The 10,476-nt window shown below is 25.6% G+C and overlaps 1 long non-coding RNA gene across 1 annotated transcript; it reads left to right on the forward strand.

Moving 5' to 3' along the window:
- Positions 1–6,225: 6,225 nt before the first annotated feature.
- Positions 6,226–7,097, forward strand: LOC114186215. The gene is made up of 2 exons (XR_003604991.1): positions 6,226–6,359; positions 6,527–7,097. It is a non-coding gene; the product is annotated as an uncharacterized LOC114186215 (long non-coding RNA).
- The last annotated feature ends 3,379 nt before the right edge of the window (positions 7,098–10,476 follow it).

Here is a 10,476-nt window from a genome sequence, read left to right on the forward strand (position 1 = left end):
GTTTACATTTATATACTCATCAAACAGACTTATTGGGGTTCACGTTTATAATTTTTCCTTTCTACATGCTCTCAACTTTATACTCAAAACGCTTTTGATATCTTCAGCATATGTTTCAGAATTTTAATTTCATTCATAGAAATATCATATATTTTATTCTTGTATTACTATTAAATATTTATATATTATGATGATATAGTATGTTTTATTTTTCTTTTATATATTATGAGATATTATATTCTATATAAGACAAGTTTCTAAAGTTATATTTTAGTTATTTTTCATTCAATATCTTTTGTGCATATTTTTCCTTCTCATAACTTATACATATCTAATATAGTATTAGAGCACAAACACATTTTGCTATTATGCCGTTTCATTTATGGCGAGTTTTGCTTCTTCTCACCTTTTATTTCTTCATCTTGGAGAAAACGATCAATTTATTTTTGTGTATCTCTTTCTTATTGATAACAATTATCAACAATAAAAAAAAAGTTCTCAAAGTTCTCAATTTTTTCTTAAAGTTCTCGACTTTCTCAAGTTCTTGACTTTATCAAGTTCTCGATTTTCTCAAGTTCTCGATTTTTCTCAAGTTCTCGGTTTTCTCAGTTCTCGACTTTCTCAAATTCTCAAATTTCTCAAGTTCTCAGTTTTGTCAAGTTCTCAAATTTCTCATTCTCGACTTTCTCAAGTTCTCGGAGTTACCAATTCTCAAACCAATCTCTCAAGGTTCTCACATTCTTCAAGGTTCTCGTGTTCTCAAGGTTTTCACATTCTCAAGATTCTCTTCATCCGACTGCACTCCAAAAACTGCTTTTTTCAAGTTAGGCCTTCATAAGCTTCATGTCCATCTTGAAAAGGGATATTAGAGATATCATATATCTCCTAATTTTAATTATTGATGAAGATATCACATCTTTTATTATTCTCTTGTATTATTATCAGATATTTATGTATTATTATGATATATTATGTTTTATTTTTTTTTCTTATATTATAGAATGTTATACTCAATATATTGAATAATTTTTTAATAAATCAATATGAAAATTATATTTTAGTTACTTTTTATCAATTGTACAATTTTTTCTTCTCATAATTTATTCATATCTAACAAAACATGCAATAATTCAATGTTGTTGATTGTATTTTCAAAACCTTTTATAAGGTTGGTTGTGCACACTTGTCTTTTAATTTATTGCTTCAACTTGTCTGAAATGTGTCTGCATATGAAAAACAATTTAGCTTTGCAACCTAATTAATGCCACTGGGAGGAAATTCTAATAAACCGTGACATTTTTACCGGTGCAGACAATTTTTGTGATATGTAGACCTCCACCTCATAATTTTAAACATTGCCATTGATGGCATTGATGAGTAAATTTAATAACAGAAGTTATTTTTGCTATTTCATATAAGAAGATGAGTAAAAGAATTGAGATTCCATTGATCGATGGTATTTATTGGCATTAGTTAAGGAGCCCACAACGATGCTTGCAGAAATAAGTGTGATCAAGTGATTGCAATGGAATTCTGATCGGACAGTGACCACCCCATTAATTGCAGACACTGCATAGTAAGAAATTCACGCAACAATCTCTTCGTTTGATTATGCGATGTGATGCAACAGAAGAGGATTTCTTTTGGATTACGGAGAGTTTGCGAAAATTAACACTAAATTTTTATTACGTAACAAAAATTAATTCATTATACTAATTAAAATAATTTATAAATAAAAAATTTACTGATGTGACATCTCATTTAATAAAAATTCAAATAAATAAAACATCATATCATATAATATAATATAATATAATATAATATAATATAATATAATATAATATAATATAATATAATTTAATATAATATAATATAATATAATAGAGCAAAAGGAAAGAAAATATTAGAATCATCAATTACAGTTATCCAAAATCTATAACTATATATAAAGGAGATTTCATCTTTTGTGTTCACATTTCATAATTCCAACTTTATCCTTTACAATTTAATTATTTATTAAATTTTTAAAAATTAACGGTTACTTTTACAAGTTTTTATAAAACTATTTACTTATCTCTTTCTTCTTTTTTCTCGTACTATTTATCAATAGTTATTTTTCTCATAATTTCTCCATATATCACTTTATTTTTTATAAATATACTTTTATTTTGTTTATTAACTTATTCAAAAAATACGTATACACAGGCGCTATCGCGCCTGTGTTTACGCTAGTATACTTTTCCATGAGTTTTGCCCTACCACACACAAGATTAGTCCATGATCATCTAAGGTCATTATCCTGACAGAGATTATAGAACCTGCTACTACTCTCACCACATTCTACCCTATGTGAGTCTGGCCGATCCATTAGAGTGTCATGATGTAGCCTTACTTGAATCCATAAGTCATTACATACACTACTTTATCACCAAAGAAATTTCTCCATGAAATCCTCACATACCCCACATGTTATCTCATAATAATTACCATCCCAGAATAAAGACATAAATTACAGTTCAAAATATCTCCTAATACTTGCATAGTCTTATTCTTCATGCTTTTAAAAGTAATTCAACCAACCACAGATGCAATCAAAGGATTAAAACCAATCTGCCACATTCTCGCTTAGGCTAGAATGTCTGACTTAAGCGACAAGGTCCTCTCACTCACGCTAGAACCTTTTCGTCTGAGCGAGAACTCAAACACTACGCACAATGCACATCTGCAAGTTCTCGCTTAAGCTAGACTTTCTTGCTTTGGCAAAACTATACTTGTTTGGGCAAGATTTCTCACTTGAGCGACAACTCGTGTTGAAGCAAAGGAGAGTTTTCTGCTATTCTCACTTAGGTTAGAGGTTTCTCGCCTGGGCGAGAACAACAGATTCCCACCTGCTTTCACATGCAACACTAGAAATCCAAACCAACCCACATTCAGTTCATTTCCAAACAATCACACACATCAATCAACATTTCAAAACACGATTCTAAAAAAAAAGGCAAAACGCTTCAAAAGCTTTAAAAATCTTAACTTCCCTTACCTCGAAACTATTATTACCCTTGACGGGAAGAAAGCCCTAGGTTGAGATGAGCATCACAACCCTAAGTAGCCTATGAAGCTCAAAATACCAAAGTATAGAAAGACGAAAATGAGGCTCCAAACAAGATCCCAAGACATAACCAAAGCTTCAGAACAGAAATACAGAAATAGAACAAATGTTGGAGATCAACTTATGTGGAGGAGAGGAATGTTCGATTTGTTCTGAAGAGTACTTCGCAAAGATCTCAGTTCTAGCCTTTGTTTCAAGAAGTGGTATAAACTGAATTAGAAAGAAAGAACAATGCCTGGGGAAAAAAGAGACAAGTTGAGGGAAAAGGTAAAGAGGAGCTGAAAGAGTTATAGAGGGAACAAGTGGACTGCTCTTTTATTTTACTAAAGCACATATATAAAAAGAGAAAGTGGGTTTTACAATTGACAACTAAAATAGTTTTAAATTAATCATTATAGTAGATTGGTTTCTAAATTGATCATTATCAAGATTTTATCTATTAAAAAAATTAATATCAAAATTAGTATTTAAATTGGTTATTCTTGGTACAAATTTAGAGACCAATTTTTTTGGTAGCTAAAATCTTGTGACAAATTTAGAAACCAATATACTATAATGATGAATTTTGAAAATTATTTTAGCTACTAATAATTTTTAATTTATATATTTAAAAATCATTTTAGTTACTAATAACTTTTAATTTATATATTGATATTTAAATTAATATGATTAATTATTTTTTGTCTCTGAACTTAATAATTAATAAAAAAAAATTCTTCTAGAGTAAGAAGGAAAATTGAAGATGATTCGATTCACAAAAATTATATTTAAGTTTATTATGTTTATGAAGTGATACGTCATTTTAATATATAATTGATTATAAGTTTTTTTTTGTGTTATAACAATAACAATAAACAGTTAGTAATATTAAAAATAATAAATAAAGTAATTTTATTTTCTATTATTGTTTCAACTAAATCATGATTTTTTTCCTTTTAATATTTTTTTCTTCTTCATCAAAATCCAGCGTTTAAGATGTTTACTTAACGACTTTTAAAAAATAGTTGTTTTCATTTTGTGTTGTTAAGAATGAGAAATATATAAATTACCAGAAAAAAAATTGAAACAATACTCTAACTCCGATATATAGCCTATAGGTGTGTGTACAAAGGATCTGAGGTAGTGTTAGTTAAATGATGTAAATTATAGTTTAAAAAAAAATAGCATCTAATGAAAAGTTTTTAAATTACTTAATTCTCACTCGTTCTTTAATGAGTTTCCATCTTACAGTTTCCAATAACTTTAAAAATAACAGAATACTTTTAAAATAATGAATATGTTTATTTTACTTAAATAATATTACAATTTTCTTTACCAATTTTATATTTTTTTATATAGGTTGGAGCAATTTTATTATTTATTAAATATATTTATTTTTATTAATAAAAATAGTTAAATATGTTTGTAATCTTTAAATTTTTATATAAAATTAAGATGTGTTATTGTCTTAAATTTTGATACAGTTTCATCCTCAAATTTTAAAGAATTAAATATGTTTTTAGTCTTTTAATTTTTGGTGAAAATTGGAATTAGTTTCTCTTGGAAACTTTAAAACAATTTAGTTCCTCATCTTTAGACATCCGTGAATTTAGTCATTTAAACCAAATTTTTTTAAGTTTATTATTTGATATTTCAAACGCGTTTCATAACTAACATTAAAACAAAAATGTGTCAAACAATGTAAACAAACTAAAATACTATAATAAAATGTGTATGTGTTTGAAACGTTAAAAGATTAAATTCATGCATTTACATAATTGAGGGACTAATTTAAATTTTTACTAAGTTGAAGGATGAAAATCATATTTAAACCAATTTTAAAAATCAATATGTAGTCCTTCTAACTTCGTGTGATTTTTTTTTTTTTGGTTTACGGGTAAAATGCAATTCAGATTACGTTTGAACTTCTTAAAATTAACCTTATACTTTAAAACAGATAAAACCAAAGCCTGGAGTGCTAAATTAACCTTATACTTTAATTTCATAATCATGATGAATGGTGCTGTTTATGTTTTACTTTTTGTGGCTTGACTAATATACTTAGGACTGCTAGAAAACAACACCTGATACACGACGGAGGTACTCAAGAGATGGTAATTCCACGATCTTTATTTTCTTTTTATTAGGACTGAGAAAACTCTATTTTTCCTTTTCAATATGCATTTATTATTGTTAATAAAAAATCAGTGATAGAAAAAAAATAGAATACTGACCCAAATGATTGGTATTCAAAATACGAGAATGTTAATATATCTAACAGATTTTATAAAGAACAGAATACCATGTCAAACTTTTAGACAGTAACTTTCTCGTATAAAATAAGGATTTTAAAATTTTTATTAAAAAGTAAAATAGAAAATATTTCTATTTTTTTTTGGTTTTTATGTTAATTTAAATTTTCTTATATTTAATTATTTTAATTTTTACTAACATTAAAATATAATTTTATTTCATTATTTAATTATTTTTAAATTTTTATTTGTGAATATTAAATAAACTATTAAATATAATGTATAACATTTATGAGATTTTTATTTTTTAAATGAAATAAAAATTGTTATTGATTAATAAGTAAGATTTTATTTAATATTATATTTAATTATAACTTTTATAAAATTTAATATATATTAATTATTTTTAATCAGTAATGACACCGGTTAACTGTACCTTCCAAATATAAGCGACAGATGAGTTAATTAATTCCAGAGAAAAAATGTGATAAAGACTCCGAAATATTGTCATTAGTGTATAAGACATTGAACATTTATTAATACCGTGGGTTAATGTCATGGCAATTTTGTTTAAAAAAAGGCATTTTTACATCCGAGAACTTCACCAGACAAGCCCACTTTCTGGCCAAAGTAAAATTAACATTTATAAGATAATAAATTGAGTCCAAATTCTTTACTTCTTTTAATAATGTCGTCTTATATAGAATACTAAAAATATATTATATTGATATTTTTAATATATTTTAATATATTAAAATTAGTGCGGTGTATTATAAAAGTACAACGGAAGAAAAATAAAAAAAATCACCCAAATTCTAATAAATTTTCAATTTTTTACACTGCATTCCACTTTTGAAAACTTCTACAAATAGGTGATGACCCTCTGTTAGTTCACTCCACGCCATTTATCTTGGTACGAAAATGCTGCTGTTTCTCTGTTGGTGACACAGTTGTGAGTGCGATCCTTTCACCCACTCACTCAACCATCACCTTCAATAATTCTACCTCTTCCCCGTCTAAAGGTATTCTTATACTTTCTGCTACAACTCCCTCATCTGCAAAATTTTTATTACTCAAACTGGAAAGGTTGACATAAACACAGACACACACCAAACCTTCTTCCTTTGGATAACTTCATGAAAATAAATTGTTTTCTAGGACTGACATAGAGCAAGAATTACTTTGGTAGGAAAAGGTTCAACATCATGTGCAAAAGAAAGAACCGAGGGTCGGAATTGAGGCATCAGAGTAGGTCAACATCGCCGGAGTTTTCTTCCTCGTCGTCTTGTTCTTCGGTATCATACTCACCAAAGTTTGCAACCGAGGAAGAAGAGAAAGTGCATGGTGAAAATGGTGAAGAAACAAAGGCCATGGATCTGGTTGGTTGTCCTCGGTGCTTCATGTTCGTGATGCTATCAGAGGAGGATCCAAAGTGCCCTAAATGCAAGAGCACAGTGTTTCTTGAGTTTTTCAAACATGAAAACTTCAAGACAGACAACTAAGTTCTTCCACATGCATGGGTTTTAGCTGATTCTGGTAAAATAAGGAAACAAAAAATCGTGGTTCTAGGATGTTTAGTTATTTATGCTTATTTAAAATCTTATGGACCATATCCTCATATCCTGGTGAGTTATGTACATAGAGTATGGAGAAGATGGTGACAGAGAAGGGTGGAAAGTTCTTCTTCCCGAGGGGAATGTAATTTGGGTTCATGTACTTCTTTGGTTTAATTAAGTTGCAGATTGTAATTATATGTTAAATATGGATTCTCTTGTTAAGCCATTGTCCTGTTCTTTCACTACATATGTTAAGTCGGTATCTTGTATTTTACCATATATGGTCATGATTTGTTTTGTCGTTTCTTGAAGGTGATCGTGGTTTTTATTAGTTTTTTAATATGGTTTTAGTATAATGATATTTTGAATTATTATTTTTATTTATTTTTAATTGGTCATTTTAATTATTTTTCAATTATTTATTTTGATTTTATTTTGATTTTTGTTAGATGTGTGATCTGATGATCTAACATTACTAAAAAAAATTATATTTCTTGCTAATTTTGTTTTGAAATTTTTTTTTCTAGAAAATATTTATAAATTTTGTTGTGAAAAAAATTGCAATAAATTGTTATCAATTTTTTTCTCAAATATTTTGTATAAAACACTTTTCACAACAAATTTTGTAGGAAATACTTGTAAATTTTATAATTTTGTAAAAAATAATTACCTACAGAGGAATTACCTGTCAATTAAGATTCTTAGAAAAAATGATAGAAAAAAGTCTATTCTTATAAATTTTTTAAACAAATTTACAAGAAAAATTTTATATAATATGAAAATTTTTAGTAGTGTAAGGATGATTGAAATGATAAATTAAAAGTTGAGAAGAAATAATAGGTCAAAATATCATTATTTATGTTTTTAGGGAGTTTTAAAATTTTGATTCTTTACTGATTTTTGTTGTTGTTCCCCTGTTATGCCTTAAAATATCTTGATGACCACTAATTTCAAACTTTTAAAATATATTAAAATTATTTTTAAATTATCAACATAATATATTTTTAATAATATATTTTTAATGTTTAACAAATAATAACCCTAAAAATACAAAAACTCATAGAAAATTTAAACTCGAGTTTTTGTTTGTATTAATCATTACCTAGAAAGATGGGTTTGAATTTTCGTTATGCATTCATATTTATATATCTTCAACTAACAATCCAAAATTTACCATTGATATTATAATTTAAAAGCAATAACAATATAATAGGTTTCCACAAACTTTCTTATCGATTTCTAAATTATATTAAAAAATTATTAATGTATTGAAAATAGAGAAACATTTGAAAAGTGATCCGATTACGAGTTTCATTCAAAAGATAATAGTTCCACCAAAATTTAAATGCATTATATATTTAACAAATACATGTAACACTATAGTATAACATGAACTTTTTTATATTAATTATTTTAAACATTTTATATGTAGTATAAAGTGGAAAGTTTCAAGTATCATCTCATATCAAATTTAAAAAATAAACACAACACAATAGTTTATATTGAAAATTAATATAGTGTCTTTAGTTTACTCAAAATGATAAAAAAAAAAGGTGGCCCATTTTATAAATATTTTGTCCACAATTAATATATACAATAGACAAGCTACATTATTTGTGACTATATAATTGATGTAATGATTATATACTACTTTGTTTCTTAGTAACTATAGTATAATCTTGTTTTACAAACGATCTTATATTACGTTTTTGACATGATAGTAAACGCAAAACTGTCCCATAAATTTGTCAGAGAAAATAAGCTTAATTTTTCACACCAAATTAGGGTAAAGACTTTATATACAGTGATTTAATCTGAAATATAACTTTTAAATTAGTTATTATATAATATATTGTTGTAATATAGCTCACAAATTCACTCATCACACAAATGAAATCGAAAAACAGATATCAAACTCTCGTGATGATATAATCTACTGAATCTATAATTTACTCAGTTTTCTTACCTATATCAGTCATCTAGGAATTTTTTGGGTAAGATTATACTGAACCAATCTTCAAACACATATTAATAATATCAATATCAAATATCAATATGCTGATAAAAAAAAACTAATAATATCAATATTTAATATAAACCAACACAAAAATAGCTAATTTATATCTAACAATTAAGAAATCCATGTAAAAGATATCATTAATATATTATCATATTATTTAAATGAGTTGTAAAATGATTGGTTTATTTATTTTAAGACGGTCAAACTATTATTATTTTTGTTTTACTTTTTAATATGTTAGTCAAACAAGAAATCATTAATTAAGCAATAGTGGAAAGAAAAAGGACAAGAGTTATGGTGGTCTCACGTGTTCTACCGGCAAAATTGTTACCGGACTTGCATGCAATTCAATAGACAAAAGAAAAACTACAGTTCTACTCTGTGAGAAGAGACAACATTGTGATTCTCATTCACTTACGATCTTGTTTGTTATAAATAAATTGGACGAAAATAAATTAATAAAAATACATAACTAGAAAATAAAGTAGTACTTATAATTTTTTTAATTAAAAAAACAGGATGAAAAATAAAAGAATACAAAATGTAAAAGATAAATACACAGATTTTAACATTTTTTCTATTTCCACCAATATATTACATTATGGAAGGGAAAAAAATTATACCATTAATAAAGGAGATTTTTTTTTTGTAAACATCTTTTTTTTAATTTTATCCTCTCAGTAATTATTTTTTTATTCAAATAATTATTCAAAGTAAAAACTATTTATATAATAAAAAATTAGCTATAATGAAATAATAATAAAGACATTTAAACAAGAATAGAATTATTTATAATACTTTTTTGAAAGTTATTTATTTTTATAACTACTTTTTTCTGAAAATTATTTTATAATGTAATAAAAAAATTATATAATAAAAGAAAGTAAATATACATAAGCATATGTATTTCCTTTAATATAAAGAAAGAAAATAAGCAGACGAAAAGAAATAAAAATAATTTATTAATTATATGAAAAAATAATATAAAGGCAAAATTAACTTTTAAGATTATTTAATTTTAAAACTAAATATAATTTTCATTGGATTTTTTCATTTCTAATATATTTTTATTATGTATTATTAGCATATGTTTTATTATTAGTATTATTTATTATTTCAAAAAGAATACAGGGATGGGGTAGGTCAGTGTTAGAGAAGGAGTTTAATACAAACAGAAGAGAACATGAAGCTGTCTAATTTATTGAGCTTTATTCATATTCAATGATGACAGAACTTCTCCACACTTCCATGCTTAATATTTATATAATAATACCTCTCCTTTCTTTCTTTTTCTTTATTTATTCTCTGTGAAATAAATAATAAATATGTGTTTCCATGATAGTAAACAAAAATTATAAAATTACATTTATTTTTATACATTACTAAAACTTTTCATGATTTTTCTTTTTTAAAATCTACTAAAACAATTTGCAAAAAATTATTTTTTTGTGCTATTTTCTCTAAGAATCTTAGTTAACAGATAATTTCTTCATAAATAATTATTTCTTACAAAATTATAGAATGTTTAAATATTTTTTATAAAATTTGTTGTGAGAAGTGTTT

Source organism: Vigna unguiculata, chromosome 5 (genome assembly GCF_004118075.2).
Source record: "Vigna unguiculata cultivar IT97K-499-35 chromosome 5, ASM411807v1, whole genome shotgun sequence".
Lineage (NCBI taxonomy): Eukaryota > Viridiplantae > Streptophyta > Magnoliopsida > Fabales > Fabaceae > Vigna > Vigna unguiculata.